Raw genomic sequence first — 26,292 nt, forward strand, 5'->3', positions numbered from 1 at the left:
GGCCAGCTGAGGCTTTCCCCTTAATCACATTCCTCTTTGAATTGCTATTTGAAGAACTCTCTAAAGATGCTGGAAGCCTTCAAACAAGGGAAACCCAAGTCGTGCTTGGCTGGCCAATTAAGGTGGCCCAGCAGAGCAGTGAATAGCACACTCAGGTTATTGTGCCTGCAGACAAATTCTTGGTTCCAGGGGCCTGGATCTGTGCGTCCTCTCAGCTCTGTGCAGACAGCACCCAGATAACAACTCTGTTAATTCTCAGCTCATTATTCAGATTGCTGTTATATTTAAATATTCTGTCTGCATTTTGGCTTAATCTCTGAGAAGACTTGGGCTGTGAGTTGTTTTTTTTTCCAAACTTTTTAACAAGCTGTGTAAATGCCACAATATGTTATTTTTCTCCTTTTAAGATATTTTATCCCATACTGATGTGACAGCTGTTCATGTTCACCCATCTTGGCAACAGTTAAACCCTTTATGTGAAGTAGCTGGCAACTAGTAGATGAATGAAGGTTTTGCCATTGATTTATTAATATGTCCAGAAACCACCTATAAGATTTGGGTTCTTAAGAAATTCCATTTATTTGTCTTCCCTCTGAAAAAAATAAACACACACATCCTCATTTGTTTCTCCTACCATCATCCATAGGTAGGCTTCTCAAACTGGGGTTTCTTTTAAGTTTAAAGAATATGCTTTGCTAGCAAGGCTTCTGTTATAAATAGTAGGTAAGTGCACCTACACATCAGGGCTCTCTTTTTAAGTGAGGCTGTAGCAGCTGAAGTTTGGAGATAATTTTTAGACACCCTGCAGATAGACTGCGTGTGGGCAGAGCCTCTCACCTGCATCATGCCACAAACCAAAGTAGCTGGAAACACTTGGGTGAGAGCACAGCTGAGGCTCAGAGCTTGCACACTTCAGCAGCCTCTCTCACTGAAAGAACCTTTTCCTCATGGAGCAGAACAAGTGCTTTGCTCACCTCTGGGCTGGGAGTGTTTATTTATCCTTCCTCGCCAGAGCTTCCTCTCTGAACAAGCCCTTAGGTCTGACCATGCTTTAAATCAATCTGGTTCCCCCCCTGAAGACAGTGTTTATACAGCCATGCATATATATTTAATCCTGTTGGAAATGATTCTCAAAACAGATGTTTAAAGCTCTTGTTAAAGGTCACTTGGGACATTTTAAATAGTTGTGTAAAATTCCAATTGTCCCATCTTCCTGCCTGCAGGAGCAAGTAGCTATGCACCTGTTGATTACAAATTGGCTGGTCGTGAGAGGATTCTAAAATTCCAGCTCCATTCACATCATCTGACACAGAATTTCTTAGGTGAAAGTAGGACTTTCCTCTGTTTTTATTTTTTTACTTTTTCATCATTTCATATGACCGTTTTAGTACCTTGCTTGGAAAAGATAATCTAGATTAATCAAATATCTGAGCTTTACCGATAAATGTGGGTGCTCCTAAGTGGCGCTGTCCTCTGAAATAGTTACTCAGTTTTATTTTTTAAAGGTCTAATCAAAAGATAATTTGGGGGAAGGGGTTGCTTGTTTTTCAACTGTTGGTTCTCAGTGATGTCACTAGTAGTTAACTAACCTAGCTTTTCAAGTATTTTTGTTGCTTCAATAAATACATTGCTGAGGGAATAATCTCAGTAACCACTGATCATTTGGGAAGTTTGCTAGTTCAACTTTATATGATCATGGATGTGGAGTGAGAGTAATGATTATATAGAGAGACAATTTTTCTTAAACTTTGAATTCTCTATTCATATGAACTTGTTTGATCTAATTCAGGAGTGTTAAGAGGACTGTTCTTAATTAATTCAAGACTTGGATATCAAATATAGTGAAAATGTCTTGTGTTCAGATATGAAATAATGCTGTTAGTCTTTCTGTACTATTTCTCTCCTGTTTTGAAAAGAGTTTGAGCTTTATTCTAATTTTCTTGAGGCTCTAGGTAGGATTTTATAAATCAACAAGCATGAAAGAATGGAGTTCTTATTCAGACTTTATTGATTTTGAATTTAAAACTTATCTGTTGTTTCTATTCTTTTTGTTGATTGCTCAGGGTTTTATCAGAGTTAAACAACCTTTTATATACTAAGCAATCCTATAGTACACCAATTAAATCTTTATTTTGTATTTTAATTGCCTTACTGAGAGCTTTGTGAGAGCTTTGAGATTTCAAGGATGATTTTATTCATCAAAAACTTCGGTATGTTTCAGTTAACTTTTAATTTTTTTTTACTTAAAACACTTCAAATATATTGAATTGCTTAGAGTGTCTGCAGTTCTGCAAGCAGAGTAGTAATAACTATATTTTTGTGCTTTGAAAATCAAATTTCAAGTCAGGTGCAGTCGTAGCTAAGTAATGTTTGTAGCAAGGGAGCTCAGTCTAGACTTAGTTGTGAGATGCATCGTTGCCTTCTCACAGCTGGCATAGCAGTGAGCTGCTACAAAGCAAAGTTTCCTCAATAGCATGCTCAGGTTTTTTTTTATAAGAGTGTGCTTGAATTATTTTTTGGTGGATTTGTGAAAGGGGAGGGCCTGCAACTTTTTCAGTTCTAGAAAACATTCTTTTGTGAGTTAGGAGACTTAAAGAAAACATAGAAAATGGGTAAAATTCACATAGAGAGAATTTTTCCTTAAGCATTGGGTTCAGGATGTAGGCCACATCTGTAATCATGTTTTTAGAAATGAGTCCATATTAAATGGATTCTCTGCCAACAACATCTGGTTGCACTTTATGTACGTGTTTTCTTTCATAGAGAAAGCAAACCATATGACATAACCTCAGTCAGATAAAATGATTGTTTATAATACTTTGTTTATTTATATAGCACCACAAGATGAAGTACATCTTCATCAGAAGAACCTTGCAGCAGATTACCAAGGTGAGCAGATGATATCTGCATTTCCAGATGGCTGGTCTGGGGCACTGTGTTGTGTGGTTTATAAGCCCTGCTTAAAGGCATATAAAATTAGTAGCTGAATTTGCTATTTGAATGGGGGCTGATAATTCCAGGTGCCTTCATGGGGAGTGTCCCACACTCTGTAGTGGCACTGTGATGCTGGAAGTGCTCCTGATGCATTGCATGGGGTCAGAAAGAGCATTACTGTGCAGTGACAAACCTTCACAGACACAATGCCTTTTGGGACTGGCTGTAACCCTCTGGTAGTGGCCGCTGCTATGAGTAAAATTTGAAAGCAGTGATTTGCTTATATTAAAACAGACAGCCCAGCAGTTGGTTTGATGAGCATGAATTGTTCAGACTGATTTCAGCAGGTTGGTCTTGACTATGTTCTTAGAAGTGGATCCTTTGCTTACAAAACAAGCTGGGGGCGTTTGTAGTGGTGCAGCCTGGACTCTCCTCTTGGGTTCTGTTTGGGAACAAGACAAAAGGTAAGAATTGGAAATACCTTGCAAACATCAGAGGTGATATCCTGTATGAAAAAGAGTGTTGGGCTGTGATGCCCTGGGAACAGGGGGAGTTATGCAGTGGGGTTTCTGCTGTAATAATCCTAAACAACAGATCCTCAGCACATGCCTGCCAAGGTGTTGAAGGGTGTCAGCTGTGTCTTTGTCACATGAAAGTTGAGCCACCTGCAGCTGTAGAAAAAGCTGTAGATGAAGCTGTGTTTAACTGAGCATGGATGGTACTGTACTCCTGAATCTGAGATATTTGGAAGGAGCAATTTCTATGTAGGCCAGCAGTTATTTCAGAAATAGATTCATTTATCAAAAGCTTGATGGGAGCTTTTCTACCCTGCCAGACTTTGTGTGTCAGTGAGGGACATACTGGGAGGGAGGCAAATGTCATCTGCTGCAGGGTTTATTTCTTCCCTGAACAAGCTCCTATCAAATGTGCACAAGGAAAAAGCATTTGACAATTTGCACCCAGATAAACTATCCTTGTGTGCTTGATGATCTTGACTGAGATCCAGGGTGTCTTTAATTTTGCATTTTTTAACTGATTATTCATACACTAAAGTTTCTTAGAATATGCTGTACTCAACAAGTAATAATTTATTTGACTCTTCATTGCAACTGATTAACTTTTCTGTTAAGAGCATAACTTCTTTTTTTGAGCCAGCCAAAAAATGACAGTGGTTTAGAATAGATTTTTCTTGCATTACACAAACAAACCAGAAATTTAAATATTGTGGCTATTAGACTTTTTAAAATTAGGCACCCTAATTAACAGAGCTAAACATGACTTAATTACTTAATGTAATTAACAGAATATCTATTACCTTTTTAGTTGCTAAGCTAAAAGGTTTTTGCTCAAGTACAAGCTTTTGCTGTGCATGATGACCCTTTAAAGGCTTTTGGGACTCCATCCAGCTGGCAGCTTGGCATTGCTGAGCAGATGTGGCTGGTCTCTGGAGAGCTGATCTCTACTGCTTAGCCTTATTAATTCCTGACATTCATATTGATCTGTGGGTCCAAACAAAAGTAAAGAGTCTCAGGTGGAAGTGGCATAATGTGTAGCTTCCTGTTGGCCTTTTCCTGCTATTTTCAGGATATATTTTGGTATTATTAGTCTCAGCGGCTCTTACTTTGTTGTATGTGCATGTGCATGTTTTAGTGTTTCTTGGCTTCATATTCTGCTCTTGGTGATTCATAGAGCATCAAAATGCACAGAAATCATGTTCTCAGCACTTTGGAAGACCTCTCCAAGTAATTCTGCATGCTGGCTGTTCACAGGAAGCAAGTGGGCGTGCTGGAAGAGCATTCAACTTTCCCAGAAGTGCTCATGATCACTGAGGAACTGCTGTGCAGCTCCCTTCTGAGAAGCATTCTTCACTTCTTCCAATTATTTAATAATTAAAATATTGAGGCTGAGAGGAAGTCCATTTTCCTGTAATAAGGACAGGTGGTGTTGCAGAAGCAATTGAAAATATGTGCTAGTGGACTGAAGTTTGGTTTTTCCTGTGATGTAATTTATATCCATTAAAAACAAACCATAGTAAGTTTGACAATAAACTCAAATCTCAAGTGACAGATTTTTCTTAGTGTGAGGAGAGTTGTAGTCAGATGTTCTGTGCATGGGAGGACTCTGTGGGCCACCCATCAATGTATTATTATCACAGCAGTAAAATGAAGATTTTTTTTTTTTAAATGTTCATCAAATTGAAGAGGAAACATGAGGAGTTTATGAACAAGAAGAGTATGACCAGCCTTTGGCATGTTGGAGGTGCTGATCACGGGTGGTTGCAGACAGGGTTCTGAAGGTTACAGTGGAGCATGCCAGTGGGCTGTGGGTTTCCCCCTTCAACCACACTCTGTCACAAATAAACAAAATTATTGCAGCAAAGGCTCTGCACTAACGCACATTGCTGACCTCATCCCAAGAAACACACAGCACTCGCCAGTTTCTGATATAGTTCAGGAAAAGCATTTATTTAAATACTCACTGAAAACAGATGTTTGGGAGTTTTGTTGGGGTATATTAAAGCCTTCTAAAATTTTTAAATCCTGAACTGTAATTATAGTGGCTGATAGTTTATACCTTTCCAACCCTTGGTCTCTGAGGCCATGCTTTGATAATTTCTCCAAGGGAAGCACTTGCTGGTCAGAAAGTGGATTCAGATTGAGACCACCCAATAGTCACTGAGTAGAAGTCATGGCAATATGTGTGTTTTGGTGTAGTATAAACATTTTAAACTTAATGACTTCCTGTTTCTAAGGACGAGAATAATCTTGCTTAAAAAAGGAGGAGGAGGAATATTAAAACAGGAAACTTGCATGCATGACTGCCCTTTGCTAGCAAGCCTATAGGCTGATGCAAACTTAGGAGAAAGCTCATGAGATGTTTTGATAATTGCAACTTGCAATTCCTAAGGTATTTGTCAAGTAGTTATGGTTGTTTTCCTACAGACACACAAACCTGTGTATTTTGCTAACAGAAATGGACCAAGTAATAAGAGCTTGTTGAATGCAGCAGCAAATGAGGAATGAGTTAATGTCCAGGAAGACAGAGGGGGAGAATACAGAAAGTGTTTTAAGTAGTGTCTTAATAAATAAATGTTACATTGGATAAGGTTTCTGTTTAAGTAGGTAACAAGTCCCTGTTTACATTTTGAAACCTGGTCTGGATAGGCAGATATTACTATAAAAGAGTAAAAAGAAAAGCTTAGCTAAAACCTCATGATTAGACTTGAATCATGAAAACATTCAACAAATTCAAGTTGAAGGTGTCTGTCCTAGTTTTGTTCACTTTCCTAACTGAATTTGATGTACAAGTTCTCAGTGTAACTGCCTTGCAGAAGTAGCACATGAAAGTGGCTTTTTTTTCCTTGAGTTTGGCAGTTTCAGTGATGGGAAAAAAGTGATGCAGAGATAGGTAAGGGCTTGTGTAAGTTGGCTGAGGTGCACGTACTCAGGAAATCTTACAATTCTGTAGTACTGTATCAAGTACTGTGAGTACTTTATTTTAGACCTGGGTGTGGATTAATTCTGCTGGCCTTCAACATGCATTGCATGCAGTCTTGCATCACCATTTAATGGAGTGTTCTGGTTGATCAGCACATGTTCCCGTCCCTTCTTTTAAGTAATTTTTGTTGAAGGGATCCAGGTGTGTGCAATAAATGCCTTTAGCCTAAGCTGAGGCTCTTGTTAGAAGTGCAGCTACTGAGAGGTGACTTTAAAAAGTCGTGCATTTATTTTCCTGTATGGCTACTTTCATTGATTTTCTTCATGCCTTGAAACTAATATAACTGTAACATGAAATTTAGTATCTTGTGTTTTATCTGTAAGTGGCAAAAGGTGTTAGTAAGCAAAGCCTGGGTGGGAAGTGAAGACTGTTGCACCATATAACAGGCAGACTTTCTTGTTGCACTTTCACTTTTCAGTCACTGTGAGCCATAGTTGCCACTGAAATGTCTTATTTTTAATTTCCATCTTCAATTTTTTAAGCTATGGAACTGTCTCATTAAAAGCCTAATCTTCCCTTAATAACATTGTCATGAAATAAGGTTTTGCAGGGCTTGCTGAAATTTGTCTTAATAGCATGGGCAGTGGTACAAGGAATTTTTTAGTACCAGGCAAAGAGGACAGCAATGGTTTCCACTGCCTCCCTGGCATGTCTAACCTGGGCATTCTCATCTATTCAGTTTTAGCCTTTCCTTTGATAGGTCACTTGATATCTGCATGGTTTACTTGCTATGTTAGGAAGAAGTAGGCTGAAATGAAGAAAATCCTTCCTCCTAAACATGCCTGGAGTGCATGCCAGGACTCATTTCCACAGCAGGCATTAGGAGGTTAGATGCTTGCTCTGGGTATGGCTTTCTTCCTCTCTCTAAAGCTGGTTTGTTCTCTCCAGCACTGGAGCTTTTGAGTACAGCCACTCTTTGTGGACATTTTGGATTACAAAACCAATCACATTTTGCTTGAACAAAAGTAAAGCACTGAACAAGGTATTTTTACTTTTAGTGTTTCTAGCAGGGCAGTAAGAGGCAGCATCCTTTGGAGAAATACAATTCATCTCTCTTGGAATAACTCATAGAGTATGTTTTGTAAGGAAAGGCTTTGAGATTCAACAGGGAAAAATGCTTCATTTTATATATATTACATATATATGTGTATATGTATATAGATATATATATATATATATATATATAAAGTCCATTGAATACAGAAGGTAATCTTAATGAAATGTGTTCTTGCCAAAGACAAGATCAAAGTTACTTCATGTTTCCACGTTGTGTTTACAGCTAAAACCATTGTTCTGATTTGCATTCAGAATGATGCATGTGACAGGCCATTATCTGGATTATTCAATGTGTATAATTAGGCATTTGCTTTCTTTTCCTTTCAGAGTATCTGTGCAGATTTTAAAAATTTGAAGGAAAAATTATCTGTGCACTTTGATATAGTATTTGCATAATTAATTAGAGAGGTTGATCAGAAGGATTTATTTTGAAGCTTTTGTGTCTAAAATAGGTTCCATTGATTTATGGACAGAGATGAGTATTGATGTGCGTTCTGCAGTGGAATAGCATAGTGGAAATAATACCCCAGCCCGTGGTAATGTATTTGGGATTTCAGGGCTGGGCTGTCACCTCTGGCCTTCAGGCAAACAGTTTTAGAAGTGGACTCTTAACACTGAGGTTTTTAGGTGCACTGATGTTTTCCTTCTGAAAAGGAAAGCTCTGCAGAAAGAATTGTTGCTGCCCGAACTGACATAGCAAACCAGGAGCTGAAATTAGCCTTGCTCAAACACCTGCATTGAAACCACTTTAGAAACCTTTTCTTTTCAATTCATTATCTGGTTTTCACTGAATGTAGAAGGGCCCTGGATTTATACTGAAATGTGAATTTAAGATAATTTTAAAAAAACAAACAACAAACCCTGTTTTCAGTCAGAGAAATTGTGTTGCTGTGTTGTGAGAATGATGGATAACAAGAATTGTTTTCCCTCTTGCAGACAGGTACACGTGTGCAACCTCAGTTGCTAAGCAGTGGGTTTGGAGGCTGGTTGATAGGAGGAATGTTTCATTCCAAAGTGCACCACGTACCTCAGAAGTTTTGAATTCTTCAAGGAATTCTGATTATTTTGGCTTGGAGGATCTCATCTGGAGTTCTCTGGTGTGCTGCCCTTTGTCTCTGTCTGCATGCTGAGTGCAATCCCTGCATGTAAGGTGCAGCACCAGCTGGGGACAGCATCCAGAACAGCCCCATGCCATCAGATTGGAGGGATGCCCTCCAAAGTCCAGTGCTCATCACAGCAGGGAAACCTGCTTGGCATTCATGGTGTGGAAACCCCTCTTGAAAATCAGCACCTTTTACCCGACCCACTTTGAGTTCTTGGACAGAAAAGTTTTCTGCCTCACTAGTTAAAGATTTGTTTTTCCTCTGAAAGAGGAACCACGAGATGTGGGCAGTCAGATTTTTTAAAAGTCACAGCAGAGCCTCTGCACTCATGAAGGAGCAGACTATATTAAGTGCCAGCTGTATTATTTTTAGTGTCTCTTCCTGCACTGCAGTTGAGAGGAGTAGGCTGGCCATGAGCTGGTGTGCATCCTGCTCACACCTCTGTGCTCTCCCTCCAACACAGGAGTGCCTCACAGTGAGGCTGCCTGTTAAATTGCTGGCTCAGGATGCCAGAGATCCAATCCCTTAATAGGTTTGGAGGAATTTTGCTTCATGTGCCTTCTGCAGCTGATGCTGTGTTTGCTACAGAAGCAGCACAAACACAGAAATTTTGTCCCTTGGATTCTGCCCTGTTTCCTTAGAAACTAATTTCATACCATAGCTGCAGACTGAGCATCAAGTCACTTCTTGTTCTCTCTGTTAGAAACATGTAAAATCAAATTGAGGCAGACAAAATGCAAATATATTAGTCCTCACTTCTTGGCAGATTCTTCTCTTCTTTGCAGCAAATATTCTCCTACCGATAATTTTTCAACTTGGGTGCTCTAGAGAGGGCCCATTAGGCTGTGATTGCTATTCCTTTGATTAAGCTGTGAGGAGTTGTCACTGCTGGAAGTAAAACTTATTTTTAGTAGTTGGCATGAAACGTTCAGCTTGTGTCTCAAGAAAACGAAGTTCCAGGTTGCCTAAATGTTTATTGTCCATGTCTTCAAAAAGAAAAAATATTGCAAGTTTTGGGGAAAATTTGAACAGCTTGACGGAGAGAAAGTCCTTTTTAGTAGAGGTAATGCTCAGCTGATAAAAGATCTCCTGGGGTTTTGTTTCTGATAAGTAATTTGGCTGTGCTTCCCTAAAGCAGAGATATGTTGCATCTTCACAACACTTCAAGAACTTTTAATGACAAACCATGCTTATTAGCCCTGCTGGTCTTTTGAGTTTTGAAGAAGAGGAAGAAAAAACTGGGAAGGGACAATGTTAAATCTTTCTAGAAACTGGCATCTTTAAAGGAAAGCAAGCGCAATGTGGTAGTGTTTGTGTGAGTTATTTCAGTAGTTATTTTTTCATGTGGGCATATTCATTACATTTTAAATTCATTGTTACCTCTCTGCTATGTATTTCCTGCTCTAATGAACTTACTGTGGCTGTGGTATGCAGCCTCCCATACATCTGTAATTGAACTTCTACTCCTTGGTATTCCAGAAGAGCTGCCTAAGAGACAAAAAGATACTTGACATTTTGATCATTAAAAGTCATTGTGCCTCTGAAGGGTCACTTTGTTGAATTAAATTCAGAGGTTCAGCTTGAAAATAAACAACAGTAGGTAGTTCTCTTTAAGCAAACTCCTCTCTAGAAAGATGTTTGTCTTCCTAGTAAGTGTTTTCTAATTTATGTTACACTATAGTTCTATGTTGGCATTTTTCCCTTATGCAAGTATTAAATTAGCTCATTAAACTGAATTAATATTTGAAATCAGTCAGATATTTGGGTCAGGCGTCACAAAGTACTGGGGCTCTTCAATTCCTAGTTAAAAAGTTAGCTGAATGTCAAGCGTCGCTCATTGCTTTCATTAATTTTCCCTGTAACTAAGGCACCAATCTGGCTTTCATTTAAACTTGATGCAGATTTCTGGTGCATGTCAAGTGGAGCAGAGTAAATCTGCAAAATAGCTTTTAATGATAAGCTATAGTTGACTACCTTTGATCGAAAGAGATAGTGTGCCCTGAAAAATAGGGTTATAAAATACTACAAGACAGACTTATGCTGCAGCTCAGATAAAATTAAAAATAGGTGGGATTTAAGGACATGTGGTTGAAAGTAAAACCGGTTTGAAGTAGTTTCTTGTCTTCTGCAGTTTGTGCTTTTTCTTCAAGTTTCCTGTTGAGAGAGGAGTTGCAGCACAGATAGTTATTTTGATGAAAATACAATTTTTAAAAAATTGCATGCTCTCTGTCCTGGAGGAGCCAGGATGCAGCAGTCACTGCCAGGGGGAGGAATTACAATGGATACAAGTTCAAAAGTAAATGTTTGTCTATGTTCCTTTTAAAATTTGTCTCTGATCTTAGTTTGGCAATAGTTCATTTTATTTGCAAAGCTGTCACTTTTACTGTCTAAATAAACACTTTGGTACAATTACTTCTATCCTAATCCATCATACATGAACTTTCATGCTGTTTGTAAGGGCTTTTGTGAAGAGAGGGTGAAAACTGAGGGGAAAAATAGTAATCTCTTTTTAAATTTTTTTTTTTTAAAGGCAGCACTAGGAAATGATAAGTGAAGAAGTTGTATGACACATCAGTAGAGCTCATGAGGGAGATTGAGTGAGGTCCCAAGAGAGAAGAGTAATTCTTTTGAAAAAGAATAAGAACTTAAAAAATAACTGTGGAGACAAGACAGAAAGATAGTAAGGAGATTTTCTTTGTTCATGAGCAAGTTTGACTTTCTTCTTAGTAATGTAAATACAGTCCAGATGGCTGGAAAGTACAAGATGCTCCCAGGGGTTAGGGTGGAGGTTGGCTGAATTAAGCTTTGCAGAAGTCAAAAGTGAACAAGTGAGATACGGAGTTTAAAAAAATAAAACTGTAGTTGGTTTTTATCCTTCTCAGGTTTGGGGGCTGAATTGACTTTCATGAGCATGATTAAGTAAAAGAATGTAAAGAGGCAATGTTTCTGTTTATAATGTCATAATAAAGTAGGACAAATACTGATGAAAACGTATTTTTCTTTTGCCAGTGGAGTTGGTCAGTTTGTAAACAAATCATAACCTCAACTTCCAAATACAGCTTGTTCTAATAAATAAGGGGCTTGGTATTTCAGAGATGAGGAAAAGTATGTCAAGATCTTTATATACATTATTAGCCTTGCAGCAATAATTTGTTGTCATGGATCCAGCTGTGGCTTTATCCATAAGTTAGTGTTGGAAGAAAATAATGTCATAGATTTGAAGCCTATGTTGTGAAACATCTTCTGATCATCTGTTGTCAGGCAATGATTCCTTGTGTTGGTTTTGTCCTAATTGCCCCACTAATCACCATTGGGAGCATGGGGAAAATCCTTTCCACTCCCTTCAAACTTCAGCTGCAGGTCTTCACTTTTATTTCCACTGTCCTCTTCCTGTTTGCAGGCACAGTATGAGGCAAGTTTTGACAGTCTCAGGAAGAGCTGTGGAATGCCAGTAAGCTTGCTGGAAATGCTCAGAAGTAGAGAAATGCTGCAATAGAATGAGACTAACACTTCAGCTTCAGAGCTGAAAGACAAAACTGTATGTGAGTGCAGGTAAAGAGTTGCTGTGGATTTAATGGCTTGCAAAATAAAACCAAAATAGCATTAAAGGAAAAGGTGAAAATAGAAAGGAATCAGTGTCTGTTCAGGTGGTTGAAGCATCTCTTCTTTGTAGAAACATCCTGAATGGACATTTTTAGGACTGAAGTGACAAAGGCAGCTTGCAAAAAAAATTGCTGAGAAATTAAACATAGAATAATAATGTGCTAGGTCTTGCTTTTACTTTGTGGGAGAAAACATATGGAAAGAGTCCATATGAATCTTGCCTTGCTTTGTATCCTTAGGCAGACCACTACTGTTGCACCAGTGTTACAGCTGTGAATATTTAAGTTAATGTAGTGAGAATGGAGTCTCAAATGCACATACTTGAGAGAGTTGGGAAGTTGGTCTTGTTTCCTTGTGTGGGAGATGGAACCCAAGGGAGCAGAAGCCTTGCTCCCCGAAGTGCCCATTCCTTATTTGAAGCTTTGAGGCTGTGTTGGGTCTCTTGGCAGAGCAGGAGGTGGATGGTCTGTGCACAGCACCAAGGAGCTGTTTCCAGTTGTGCATTGGAGGTGTTTGGCTAACACAATGTGTCTGGGCAGTTCTCGTGCCAGGAGTTCACATGGCAGTGGAAGAGGAGGAATGGGCTGATGGTGCTGGAAACAATGCAGCAGTGTGACAGAAGGGACTTGCAATAGAAGGAGTAGGATTTCTTACAACCATTAGTAGACTTGTTGTTTTGGAAGGAGTATGTATCGCTAGGAGTGGGATCCTGCAAACCACAAGGAAGGAGTGTTGGGAGCAGATGGTTTCTGGTGAGAAACTTTGAAAATTACCATGACACATTATAGGTGGGGTCAGAGGACAGTAATGAGACCGCGGTAAAAGCTAATGTGCTGAAGCTGACACTGAAAGATTGGTAGGAAATGAGAGATTTTGTCTCAGGGAGAAGAAAGCAGGAAACCGGTGTTAACAAAAGGTGAGAAAGGGGTTGTGCCAGGCCTTCACATTTCCTTTTCTTTTTAAAAAGAAATGTAAGATATTTTTTCTTTCAGGAGAGATTTAAAATCTGAGAAGTCTGAATACAAAAATATATGTGGAGTGAGACAAGAAAAAAGCAGGTTCAGGGGCATTAAGGAGCAGCTGAAAAATGCTAGATGTCTTTTTCTTCACAATTCCCAAACCTTGGACATAGCTTGAAGATTATTTTGCTTAGATGGATTTGGTGTAGCTCTAACCTATGCTTTTTCATTTTTCTTAATGAAGGCTAAAGGAGCACTTTGTCCCTCCTTGACAGGCTTTTTGGAGCTGCAGTTAGCACTTGTATTTTGTCTGGTCTGACATACCCATTACTGGAAGAGGTGCAGTATATTACAGTGCATTCTCTCGTGCCAGTCTCAGCAGGGACCTCACCTCATTTGAAGGGAGCAAGGGGAGCAGAAGTATATAATGCAGAAACTGCTTCCCTGAGGCCAGTTAGAAGGTCTGTTGTACAACTGTACCCAGCAGTCAGATAAGGCCATTCGGATGATTTATGACAGTGTCATTTCTCATTGCTTAGACTGTATTTTTGTGAAAATTTAATAATGCAGTACTTAAAATACCCCACCTGAAACTGATTTTATTCTTGCTGAGAAACAGTCATTAAGATAGATACCAGACAGCAGCTCTATTCTTTACAACGCCAAACTGTTGAGCACTGGGCCTTTGTTAGAGGGGTCTATCAGATGACAAAGGTAAAATGAAATAGCCAGTATTATTATAAACAGTAACCTAAAAGGTAAGTGTGAATTAAAACCTTCATTTTCATATGTATTTATTTCAGCCAGAAGACATAATTAAAGGTTTTCAGTTACTCTTCAATACCTTTGATTTGTAATATTTTTCTAAAATCAGTCTCTGCTTCCTTATCAGCACCAAAGCTTCTAGTGATTGTAGTACTAATTCAACTTCAGTATGAATGTTACATAAATTTTGCCTCGTAGTTTCTTGCCATTGTGAACTTGCATCTTGGTGCAGTGACTGTAGGAAAAATTAAAAATGAACTGTGCGTTTTGATGAAAACCAGCAAATAATTTCTTGCATCGCTTGGTATTACTATGTTCTAATTATGGTAATCATGGTGTGCTGTAAGCACTGCCTTGCTTTACAGCCTACAGAGTCTGAGGAGTTCTCTATCATCACCACGGAGATTAAATTGAAAAGTTTTTGGTGCATATTTTTTTCTTAGGATGTTGACAGCAATAAAAACAAAAGATAGTTTTTGAGTGTGCATTCTAAATCGCAGCACACTTTGACGTATCAGCTGAAGAGTGGGCATCTAGTTTGTTATCTAGTTAAGATAAAAGCTGGAAAAGTAAGTTTTACTCTACTATTATAATTAAACCAAGCTGTTTCTTTGTATAATTTATGTTTAGAGCTTCAGATTCATCTAAACAAGAGGGGAGGTTTCACATGTTTGTAACTTCAGAGACATTAAATTTTCCAAGACTAACAGTGTGCTGTGATGAAAGGGCAGCTTTTTAGAGTTCAGTGGGCATCCCTTTGAAAGAAAAGATCAAGAGATGCTGTAATTTAAATAAAGCCTAGCTTGAAAATTTTAGCTGCTGGTTAATAACTCCTGGTAAATCGGTTCATGTGTGAAAATATTATGGGATGTAATGGCTATTTTATCATTGATGTCAGAATATGAAAGTGCAATATTGACATGCTTCATTTATGATGGTGACCTCTTCCTCTGCTGAGCCATTGGAACTAGTTTGTTGTCAATGCCTCGTGGTGCTGTTTGGGACACTAGAGCCATATTCATTCTCCTTTTAGAAAAGCATGGAGGATTTTTCTATGTTCCCTCTTGAAAGGGGAATTCCAAAATTTGAAATCTTGTAGGAGTGGTTTCCTTGACTACAATAATCTCTCTGCCATGGATTGTAAACACTTCCACACAAGTAAAGTCTTTTTATGTCTCTATCTGAAGTTAAGACATTTGTCTGTCTTTTCTAACATCCAAAATTCTTGACTTGTTTGGCAAACTAACTCCATAAAGCTTTGTCTTTCATTGGCTTTGTTTGTTTTGGTTTTTCCTTTTGAAAACAATTTGGTCTCTTTGTAGCACATTCCAGTTTTGTTCTCCTTTTATAACTTGCTCCTCTTGCTTTCCTTCTGCTTGAATTGAGAGAATTAAGTGCAGTTGTAGCTCTGATTAAAATCTTGCCTTAATTGAGTTGCAAATTTGCAATGACATATATTGGTCAGGGTGCTGATGTAGCACCTTTTCCCATTCCTGTGTCTTCCTGAATTCTGACAACACTGTTTTTTTCAGTTGCCTATGCTCATTTATCCTATATTTCTCACTTCACAGCATGAAGTTCAGCAGAGAGTGTAAATTGCTTTCTCTGTGATAGTGACTTGTTAATTATCTGTCAGGAAAATTAAGTCCCTTTTTAAGTCCTGTCTCTGCTTTCCCTTGAGGTGTCTCTGATACTTGGTCTCCTTGTGCAGGTTCTGGTAGAATGTGAGTTCTGAGTGCCATTGCTGCTCAGATACACAAACATTTCCAGCTTCCTTTGGAGAGATTCATGGTGCCAGTTGACATGGCTCAAACAATCCTAAATGGAGGAGGTGGTGAGGAAATCTGTCCATTAGATTTACATGGGTTGTCTTCTAAGGTACAGAGTGGCATTGCTTTTCCTTTCACTAACTCACTGAGTGCCAGCCCATGTTTTTGTGCCTCACTAGCCTCACCTAGCTTACTGTCAAGAAATGCTGTGGGAGTGAGTCTTGTTACTGATATGCTGAGTTATGGTTGGGGATAGGGGTCTGGTTTGGGTTGACAGGGATGCTAGCAGTATTTAGGGGGAATTCAACAAATAAGTAGAAAATAGCAGTTTTGTTTATTCAAAGGTGCTAAATAATTAGACAGAAGTTCTCTCTCTAACCCCTAGGAAATATGTTTTGTTAAGTGTCCCAGGTGCTGATTTACAGTAAAGATGTCTTGTGGCCCTGGTATGACAGTTCTGTATTCTATTATATCATCTGTTTTGTATGCTGAGTGCTGAGAATGGAAAAGATGGAAACATGGTTAGATTGTCAGTTGTTTCCAGTGAAGAAATCTCTGTTTGGTGGAACTGTTTGCATTCCTGTGGTCAACAGTATAAGGAAATACCATGTTATGAAAAATTCCCAATTGTTTCCTTAAGGGCTCTTAGAGTTGCACAATCTTTTGATGGTTTTGTTTGTTAAAAAAAAAAAAAAAAAGAAAGAAAGAAAGAACTTAGTTGCCAGCTCTTAAGTTTGAAACTCAAAATTCTCTTAAATATTTACTAGAGCTTTGCTTTTATACTCAAGGTTTGAATTCAAACCAGAAGTGTATTTTCCTAATGCACACTGATCAGCCATTATAATATGAGTAGCTGAGGAAGATTATAATTTCATTCCAGGGCATGTTTCTTTGGGATATCCCAACAGTTCCTGGACTATCCATCATTGTGATTACTCATAGTTTCTGGATACAGCTCTAAAACATTACTTCTCTAAGAGAGGGAGAGGGAGCTCTCAAGTAACCAAGTGACTATTGCACTTTAATTCTCAAGATGAATGGTATTTCTGACACACCAATTCTTTTGTCCTACAGACTGAAGCCCACATCTAGCATTTAATTTGTACTTGCATTTTCAATATCCTGTTAGGATTTTTGTGTAGTATGTCTGATTTCTGACATATGCAGTTATTCAGATGTATTGCAAATTTTTTCGAAGCTGTTCATGTTCAATATCTGTCTTACTACTGTCATCTCTTGAGTTAAAATCCATCTCTCTTCCTAATTTATTCATCCAAGAATTTATGTTGTTGTTATTTTCCCTGATATGAGAGCTGACTCTGAGTTTGTTCTTTAATGTGTGACTGTTACTCCTTCCCAGATTGTTTTTCCCATTCTTGATATGATCTGCATCCTTTGTTACTGATTATATAATTTTGTTTTGGGCATGGAGGCATTTAACTGATGAACAAGAGCTGAGAATATGACCTAAACAATGCAAAGTGCAGTGAAGACTTTTCCTGACCAGTGCCTGTGTCCAAGTTTCTTGCTCATACCTCAGGGCTGGGTAGAATGGGATGAAAGACTCCAGTGGATTAAGCAGAGGGAATTAAGTAATGGCACTAAATGGCAGAGTAGTTTCATAATTGTCACATATTTTTGTTGATGTTTTAATAATGAGAATTTTGAAGTGGGGAGAGATGAATAGGTTGTGAAAGTGCATTGAGTGGTAATAGGAAGAAGAAGGAGATTGTGACAAAGGACAGGAAAGAAATTTGCTCACTAGCATATTATGTTTGCTGTGTCACAGTTTCTGGCTTTCTCCTACAGTACCTCCTTCTGCTGAGAGCTGTAGGATCTCCAGTGCAGTGCCCAGAGATGGGGACAGAGCTGTCCATGGCTGTCCTGGGGCTGTGCTGACCCTCCTGGGAGGGAGCCGTGCTGTGCAGCTCTGAGGAGACTGAAGTGGTGCCAGACACCGTCAGAGATGGGCACCTCTGTGTTCTGCAAACCAGTGCTGTCAGAGCAGAAGATGGCAAAATTGGAGAGACTGTTAAATTGTCTGAGAGTGGTCTAGCAATGCCCTCTGCAAACAGTAGCTGCTAGCCTGGAAGAGTCTCTTCTTGCCTGTGACGGCTATGCTTAAAATAACATATCAGGAGCTTGCGTAAAAATAGCATTCCCTTATCTCTAACAGTGTGAAGTAGATGAAAAATAAACTGTACTCATGCCAAGAATAAACAGTCACGTTAGAGTGTTTAAATTCCTGGTGCTGTGGAGTACTCACGCTCTAGCATGGCATTTTGATGCCAATGCGTTTCTTCTTCTTTCCCCAGTCCCCAGCCATGGCTTTGTGTGCTCTGCCAGGGAGGAGTTGGCAGGACAGCAAAATGAGCAAATATGCCCAAGCCCCACATAAAGTACCTAGGCAGAGAATCCTACCCCTAAATCTCTCCTAAATCTGTATTCCTGTCAGGTCTAGAAGTAGATGAGATAGTCTTGTAGCTGTTTACCTGTATAACAACTGTAATGTTTTATATAACTACATTGTTCGTTCCTAAATGCAGACTTGCTGAGCAAGGCATTGACTTTATATAAGTAAATAATTCAGGAAAATTGACAATTTGAGCAATAACAATATTCAATAACATCTTAATTTTACATTTTACATCTTGGAAGGTTTGTTGGTTGTTTTTTTTTTGCTTCAGTGTATCTTGTGCTCTTACAGTAATTTTGTATAATTCTACTTGCATTATTTTTGTGCGCATTGGTTTCTTTGGAAGTCAGTACTTTACTCCTGAAATTCAAACTCATTTTTCAATCACGTTGAATAATCTAGCTTTTAGTGATGATGGGAAATGGGATAACCAGGCTGCTGAAGTGCTGAAACTGGTGAAGTGTTTGTAGTGTGATATGCTGAGAAGACCTAAGCAGTAATGCTTGAGGATACTGCAGTGAAGTCATGAAAGAATAAAAAGGAAAAGCTGAGAATGGTTTAAAGAGTCTGTTACAATGTCATGAATTAAAACCGGGTAACAAGTTGGTGAGAAGTACCAGCCTTGCCTCATGGCTGAGGCTGAGCTCAGTGTTTTCACAATGCATAAAATGTGTAATTTCCGATGTATAGATCTTAGAAAATGTAGCATATGTTTTGTCTGCATGTATGAAATGAAGGAGTCTGGCCCCTGTCCCCCAGGAAATAACTGTTTTTTCTTGATAGAATGGCTGAGGGAAAAAGGAACGTGATGGAAATAATGTGCCAGGTTTGACTGGAGATAACTTGTGGTCAAAGCCTGTGAAGAAAAAAGATGATAGAAGCAAACAATTGCTATTTTATTTACTGATTTGACTTCCACGTTAGAAGATGAATGCAAGAGGAAAACCCATTACTGCTCAGTGGTGGGAAAGGGTCAGGGCAGGGCGGTTGTTTCCGTAGGAACTCTGAGCACCAGCAGCTGTCAGCTTGCAAAGGGAGGTGTTGTGTTCCTGTCCTGTGTTCCTGTCCTGGCTCCACAGCTCAGTGGCTGCTCTGGAGTTCAGCTTCCTCAGGGCTACAAGGGCAATTGTGGATTGTGGCTGTGATGCTCAGGTAGTCTGGATGTTCTGAGTTGTAACCTGGTGAGTGTTGAGATTCCCAACTAGGCACTCTTAAATGAGACTTCCCTTTGAGATTTTGTTCTATGAAAAATGCATTATATGATAACAAAATAAAATGTAATTAAAAATTCTGAAAAAGAGTTCAAGAAGCTAAATGTTGTGTTGATGCTTTAAGTATACAGTATATTCCACTGAAGCCTACCAGCAGTCAGTCATGTCTGTTTTCTGTTTTACAGGTCAACTGTATTACTAGAGAGGAGGAGAACCGTGGAAAAACTCAAGGTACCTAAAACATTTTACTGCCTGAATTCTTGCTGTGTTCTAGTGTAACAGTATTAAGGAGAAAGAGGGAACTGAATCAGTGAATTGTCACTTTTAAAGTGGTTTTATTAAAAACCACAGAACAAAAAACCCCATCACAATAATCTCATTAATGCTGTGCAAAATACTTTTGTGGGATGGAGTTTTACCTCAGCTTTGGTGTGTGTACAAGAGTCTCAACAAAGCTGCATAAGACTTGCTGTAAATATATAATAGAGCTGCATAGACATAGGGTATTGAGGTGTCCTGCAAGTTCCAGCCCCAGTGAGGTGGATACTCCCTCTTTGTGCTGTGGGATACAGGCACCAGATGATGAGAAATATCATCAAAGATGAGTAAATGTGGTGTTTACAAGGCAGTTAGCAGACTTCACTGACAGCAGATAACTGCTCCCTGTACAGTTCCTAAAGATGCAAAAGGAGTGGTATGAAGATGGCAGAACCCGAGCAGCAGCCTGGATTCTACAAGTTGGAGCTGGGGATTCTTTTATACATTTTTCAGACACTTCTGTTAATGTCTTACAAGTGTATCTGTGGTATAGATAACATATATTGTGCTGTGGTCTTTATTTTTATAATTATTGGCATCAAACACAGTGGAATATTTTAGGGATTTGAATGCCTAATCTCTTATCTGAAGTACTTTTTGTCTAACACTCTCTTCTACAGCTCCCCAGGTCTTTATTAAAATAAGACAGTGTAATAATTTGAATTTTCATGTCTGTTATGTAACTAAAAAGACTATATTAAAATAATCCTGTTGCTAGCACTTGGATAGGTTCTTTTGGGGGATTTTTCTTAGTTGGAGAAAGTTTTTCTCCTTTCTTTGCTGTGAAGAATTGACTGTGAGATACTACACGTACCTTGCAAATGGAACTCTGAGGCAGAAGCAAGGAAGAAGTCAAAATATTATCACTTCATCAAAATGGAAAGACAATGGCTTATAGTAATAAAAGCTGATATTATACTTCTGTGCACTTCAAATTAAGAGGAGCTGAGCTGCCTTCTTCCACTAAGAGTACATCAATTTGTTATTTTTGAGTAATGATGTAGTGAACTCTGGTCCTTTCTGTCCTGTTGATGCTAAGTTTGCATTGTTTGTAGCTGTGTAGGTTGCTTGTGCCACACGTGCAAGAGCAGTTTGCTACAGATGAGAGTACAATTTATATGGAATTATTTTCTCCAATTTCTGCTATGAATACAGCTTTTTTTAGAGACAAGTTACATCAAGTCTTTGTGATTGATGGAAAAAGTAATGGGTGTTTTCTTTTTGTTTAAAGAGTGTGAGAATTTAAAAAGAAACGGCAGTGCAACTTATAGTCCTGGTAAAAAAAAATGTGTTCAGTTCTTGACCTGGCAGTGGTAGTTATGCTTAAATTGCAGGCAATACAAAATGTTATTTGGACAGAATTGAAAATATAGGAGAGTAAAACCTGTCTGCTGTCCAAGAGCAAAACCAACAAGTGTTGTCACTGACGTGTTCATTGATAATGTCTTTCTTTTCAAGAAACTGCGTCATTTCTTGGTCCTTTCACTTTTGCTTTAAGATCATTCAGGTCATTGGTTCCACCTTTAAACTGAGGTCTTCTGTGATGCTTGGGGTATTTAAAATGCAAGACGTTTTCCTGGGATCTTGGGAGACTGCGAGACATGGAGCCCCAGTGTGGCTGCATTCCCTGCAGCTTTGGCCTGGCTTCTCCTGCAGGCTCCTGGTAAGATGAGAAGCTGGCAAAAAGCATAAAAAGGAATTCATGTGTAGCTGGAAAAAAGATGCAAGGGACTCTCAGACATTTTATCTGGCGGCTCCAGTGCTGAAGGAGAGGTTTCTATCTCTTTGCTCATTTCAGACAAGGGATTTTACTCTTGAGGTTTTTTTGCCCCTCACTTTGCAGAACCTGTCAAATCCCTTTCCTGACACTTTCTCCCCCGTCAGTCCCTCAGAAAGACTTCAAAAGAGATTTTTCCCAATTGCAAAAGGAACCAGGCATGGCCTTACTTACTCACCCTGCATTTGAAGCATTGATAAGTAACATGTGGCTGGCTCCAAACTGCTGACTTTCCCAGCCATTTAAGAAAACACTGTTAGGAGTATGGTTTTTAAAAGAAACTACAGGATTGTTCTCCCTTCTTTGCAATTGCTCTTTTGTGTAATGTGTCCCAAGAGGCTTGATTCTTTTCTGTCTGAAACAGTGAGACTTCACTACTGTCTTTCTGATTAACACATATTGAAAAGGAATGTCAAATTTTTAAAACTTTTCCATATGGGAAGGGTTTCTTTATTCATAATCTGTGTCACACTCTTTAAGTTGTAACTTTCTTTTTCTTTAATGCCTTTGGATCATCACTGTTTGGAAGTGCCCTAGCAGAAAGAAAAATATTATTTTTAGAACTTGAGACTGAGTAAGAGGAGCCTGGAATCGAAATCTACTGTCTTGCATAATTGTTTAAACCTGCTATGGAGTTTGGCAGAGGTACAGGCTGAGAGGTATTTTACATAAAATGTGGTTGGGGCTTCATCTTTCAAGACAGGGTATGCCTGAGGACAGCCCTGGTCCTTTTAATAAGAGTTAAGCTCACTTGAAAGGCGAGGCTGAAGATGAAGAATGTAACCTGGGGAGTTTTGAGCTTTTTCAATAACTTCAATCTGATGCATCTTATTATAATGATGGGAGAACATGATAAAACAATGGCCTTTTTATTTCCTGCTCTAAGAAACAATCTAAAAGTAAATTGTACAAAAATACAGTAAGATGCAAGACTAATATTAATCTGTTTTTCAATTTATCACCTGAATTGGTTTTTCTTTGAAAAATAACAATAAAACCCCAAGCCCTCCCTGAAAGATGGATAGTGGAGCTGTATTACCCATAACCATTTAACCTAGTCAAATAAAATTCAACATTGTCTCTTAGCTTTTGGGAAAGCTGCACTCTCTTCACGTTGTCCCACATGGTTTATGTGAGGAGGGCTCAGATCTTGAACTATTAAAACGTTCAGAGGGCTTGTCGAGGCCATTTTGAAAACATCTCACAGAACTCTATGATTCAGCAAGTTTGTAAAGTTGATTTTTTTTTTTTACTCTCTCTCTCTCTCTCTCTCTCTCTCTCTCTGCAGTGAAACACATTTCTAAGCTGCAGGTAGCATTACTCATTTAGACTTTTAAAATCTCCTTATACATGGTCGTGCCCTACTTTGACCCCTTTGAAGAGGTCAGAGTAGGGCAGAGCAGGACAGTTGCCAAAGTATGTTTGCATGTTACCAATGTAGAGTTGACTAAACCTTTTGTCTGTGCCCTACTGCAGTGTCAGCCTTTAGTGTCCTGTTCCTGCCACCTGCACACACCCTGCTTTCCATGATGGCTGCAGCAGCTCTGCTGAAGGTCATGTTCCTAATTAAGCTGCTGTAGTGTTGATGGTTTTGAGCCCCTGGGCTTTCTAATCCTTGAGAGAGGCTAGATGTGTCTGTGGGACTATTTTAAGCATGCTCTTGAGTGCTTTCCTCCCACCCTGCCCAGTGTATCTTTCATTCTTGTCACCCTTCCAGCCCATCGAGGAGGAATTGGGATGAACATTGCCTCAAAATCCCTTTAGGCATGATGCTTCCAAGGGTCAAGCAAAGGAAAGTGTTTTGTAAGTGTTTACTCCTGGATGTACAGTGTTTCATGCAAACATGGAAAAATTGTGTTCTCCATCTTCTGTCAGCTACCAGCCCAGATGGAACCATGTTTAATCTGTGTGGAAGCCTGGGGTCCTCTGGCTAAATTTATTGTCCCCTCTGAGCCCCATTGTCAGTGAACTTCCTGATTTTGGTCAGTTTTTTGATTGGTGCTGTTTAAGTTGCACAGATGTGGCTCTTCAAATCTCAGTGACGTGTTGATAATTCTGTCTACATGAATGATGAAACAGAATATGTGACACAAATGTACTTGTGCCTTAAATGCCCATTTCCAGTAAATATTCGTAAAAAGTTGTTGTCTTGCAGTCTGATAACAGAGCCAGTATTAAACACAGATTTGGGCTTCTGCACATTTCATACAGTTATGTAATCTGATGCCTTGTTCTCTAGTGAATCAATTGAAAGCCTTTTTAATTCCTAGTATGAGAAGTTTCAATGCATAGAAGTCTGAGTCTTTGATTTAAACTCACTAAATATTTGTAGTTGCAGACAGTAATATTTCTTCATGCTGTATCTGCAATCTGTGTTTTTCTTGTTCAGATGGAAAGGTAACCACATTAATTGTGAAGATGATTTGCATTTAGAGTCCTGCATTTATTGGACTTTTCTTTCCTGTTGAGATGAAGAAACTCTCTGGAACTCAGTTCCTGTTTACTTGGCTGTCTCAACCTTGTCCTGTATGGACGTGACAATGGTTGGTGTTGGAATGCTCCTCTGCTTCTCCAGTTTCCCTGCTGGTGGTAGTGCTCATGCTGAACGGAGCTGTTCACTGTGACCAGTTCATCAAAGCACTGGAGCTCTGCCCAGATACTCATAACAAATGAAATAAAATATGGGACATATATTGTGCAAGTTAAAGTAATCAAAGATAATTTTAAAAAAGAAAATAAAAGATAAAATGAGATCCTTCAACATTTCTATAGTTGTTGCCTTTCTTCTGAAAAAAACAGTTGCTTTCTGTAGCTCCTGTTGCTTTTAGTACATATGTGGAAGAACTGTGGGATTGTTGGTTGTTTCAAAACACAATAATTTTCAACATAGATGGTTGTTACAAAATAGGCTCTCTGTAACCTTGGCACCGAGTAATGATTGTCTTGTCTCAAAAGAGCCAAACCTTAAGTTTCTCTGGCAGAAACAGACTAAATTTGAGCACTTGTACTGCTTCTCTCACTGTGATGGAAAGCTGGAGTAGCTTAAAAATTGAGGATGAGGAAGATTAATAAGTAAAACAGGAAAACATCACCCTAGGATGTTTCCAGAATTGCTGCTACTTCGGTGATCCATAGCAGTAAGGAAGGCTTATCCAAATTCCCGCAACATTTTAAATGTGAATAGGGTGTTTGGAGCGAAGCTCCCGCTTCCTCCTCGAGCACGCTGCTAATCCCTGAGTTTGTACAGAATTTCTGTAGCTATTACTTCTGCTGTGGATTTAGGAAAAAGACATTCAGGCTTTCCAAGACAGCACAGCTTTTGAAGGCTTTATTTAACTTATGTTAAAATTTTTGCTGCTGCTTTTTGCTTTTTTTCTTTTCCTTTTGTCATTTATTTTTTTTCCCCCATGAGTGCCTGGAATGTGTTGGAGAGTGTTGGATTGCTCTTTGCCATTTTCCCTTTCCGAGGTCCCTTTCATGGAAACAGTTTGCTGGCAGCAGATAAGTTTCTGTATCTCATTCCCTGTCAAATTCCTCAGTCCATGTGATAAAGGGTTTCATGGGAGGCAGGAGGAGGAAGAGGACAGCATTCATGGGAAGTTTCTGATTGCAGCAGGGAGCAGAGGAGCTTGGTGGGCACCTCCAGAAGGAACTGTAGGGAATGCACATTGCCAGGCATAGGAGAGAAGCACTGCAGTTCTGGTTTTCACCACACAAAAATGTTTTTCGGACACAAGAAGGCTGTTAGAAGTTAGTAGTACAGATTGTTTTATCACATCCTGTTAATTATAAATTAATGAAGAACAGCTCTGCAAAGAGGAGCTGATGTAATTCTTCAGTTGCTTGTGATATGGCAATCAGATTTTCAGCTCTTTCTGTATGAGGACAGAATTAAAGCTGGAAATGCTATTCAAAATTGCAGAGTGGTATATTTTAAATGATCAAGCCTATAACTGCAAGAGAACAAATCTACCTTAAAATTAAATATTTTTTCGGAAAGGTAAACTCATTCTATTTTGCTAGCATTATAGCTATTAATGAAATGGCTTTAAATGTGTCTCTCTACAACTACAACATTGTACTTATTTTTTTTAATTGCTCCTTGGCTTAGGAATAAATCTGTCCCTGATGACTTAAAATTACTGAATCTTTTTAAAACATAAAAAACCCAAATGTGGCTAGATGTGTATTAGCTCACCATTGTGTCTATACTGTGGAGATTGTTGTATTTTTCTGGTTTGGCTTTATTCATCAGATGAGTAGAGTTGAAGAATATGTGTTTTAAATCTGGATTTTTTTTTCCTAAAGTAGTTATAAACCTCAAAACTCACTCACTCAATACCAATTTAACTTCAGCAATAGCCTGTGAGTTTGTGATTTTTTTCCCCCTTTACTTATTGAGCTGTATTCAGAAATCACAACATCCTTAGCAAATGTTGATCTTTAGAAAGTCAGGTTTTTGTTTCCCCTCTGCTGAAGATGGGTTTGTATAACTTCCTAACAGTTCAGCTGTAGTAACATGAAGGTTTTCTCTGGCTGCTAATGACCAATGACTCTTTGTAGAAAAGAGTGTTAAATGTGGAAGCAAGTTTAAGACTTGGTTTTGTTGTGTGTCAGGTTAAAACAAACTCAGTCAAGTTCTTTGCAGCTGGTGCTCCCTTAATTCTGCTCCTCCTGCAGAGCTTAGGCTGCTAACTGAGACTTGCCAACACTCAAGTCTCTGCTGGTTATCAGCGTGGAGTGCTGGGAACTGTGATTTGTGTTGTGTCATCTTAGGCTAAGGAGAGCCTTGGTTGAAGAGGAATGGGGTAAAAACAATCACTAACAAAGCATCAAAGTCTGATTTCTTTGTGCTGCACATTCAGGAACAGTTTTGCAGTGGT

At 38.9% G+C, this 26,292-nt stretch overlaps 1 protein-coding gene across 2 annotated transcripts in view; it reads left to right on the plus strand.

The window, feature by feature from the left end:
* ADD3 (adducin 3) overlaps positions 1-26,292 on the plus strand; it is a 92,401-nt gene that overhangs the window by 13,805 nt on the left and 52,304 nt on the right. For both annotated transcript variants that reach the window (XM_014872464.2, XM_014872467.2), the window contains exon 2: positions 19,500-19,545. The gene's annotated coding sequence lies outside the window, so the exon portion shown is untranslated. The remainder of the gene's footprint in view (positions 1-19,499; positions 19,546-26,292) is intronic.

This window comes from Sturnus vulgaris, chromosome 8, assembly GCF_052056855.1.
Source record: "Sturnus vulgaris isolate bStuVul1 chromosome 8, bStuVul1.hap1, whole genome shotgun sequence".
Lineage (NCBI taxonomy): Eukaryota > Metazoa > Chordata > Aves > Passeriformes > Sturnidae > Sturnus > Sturnus vulgaris.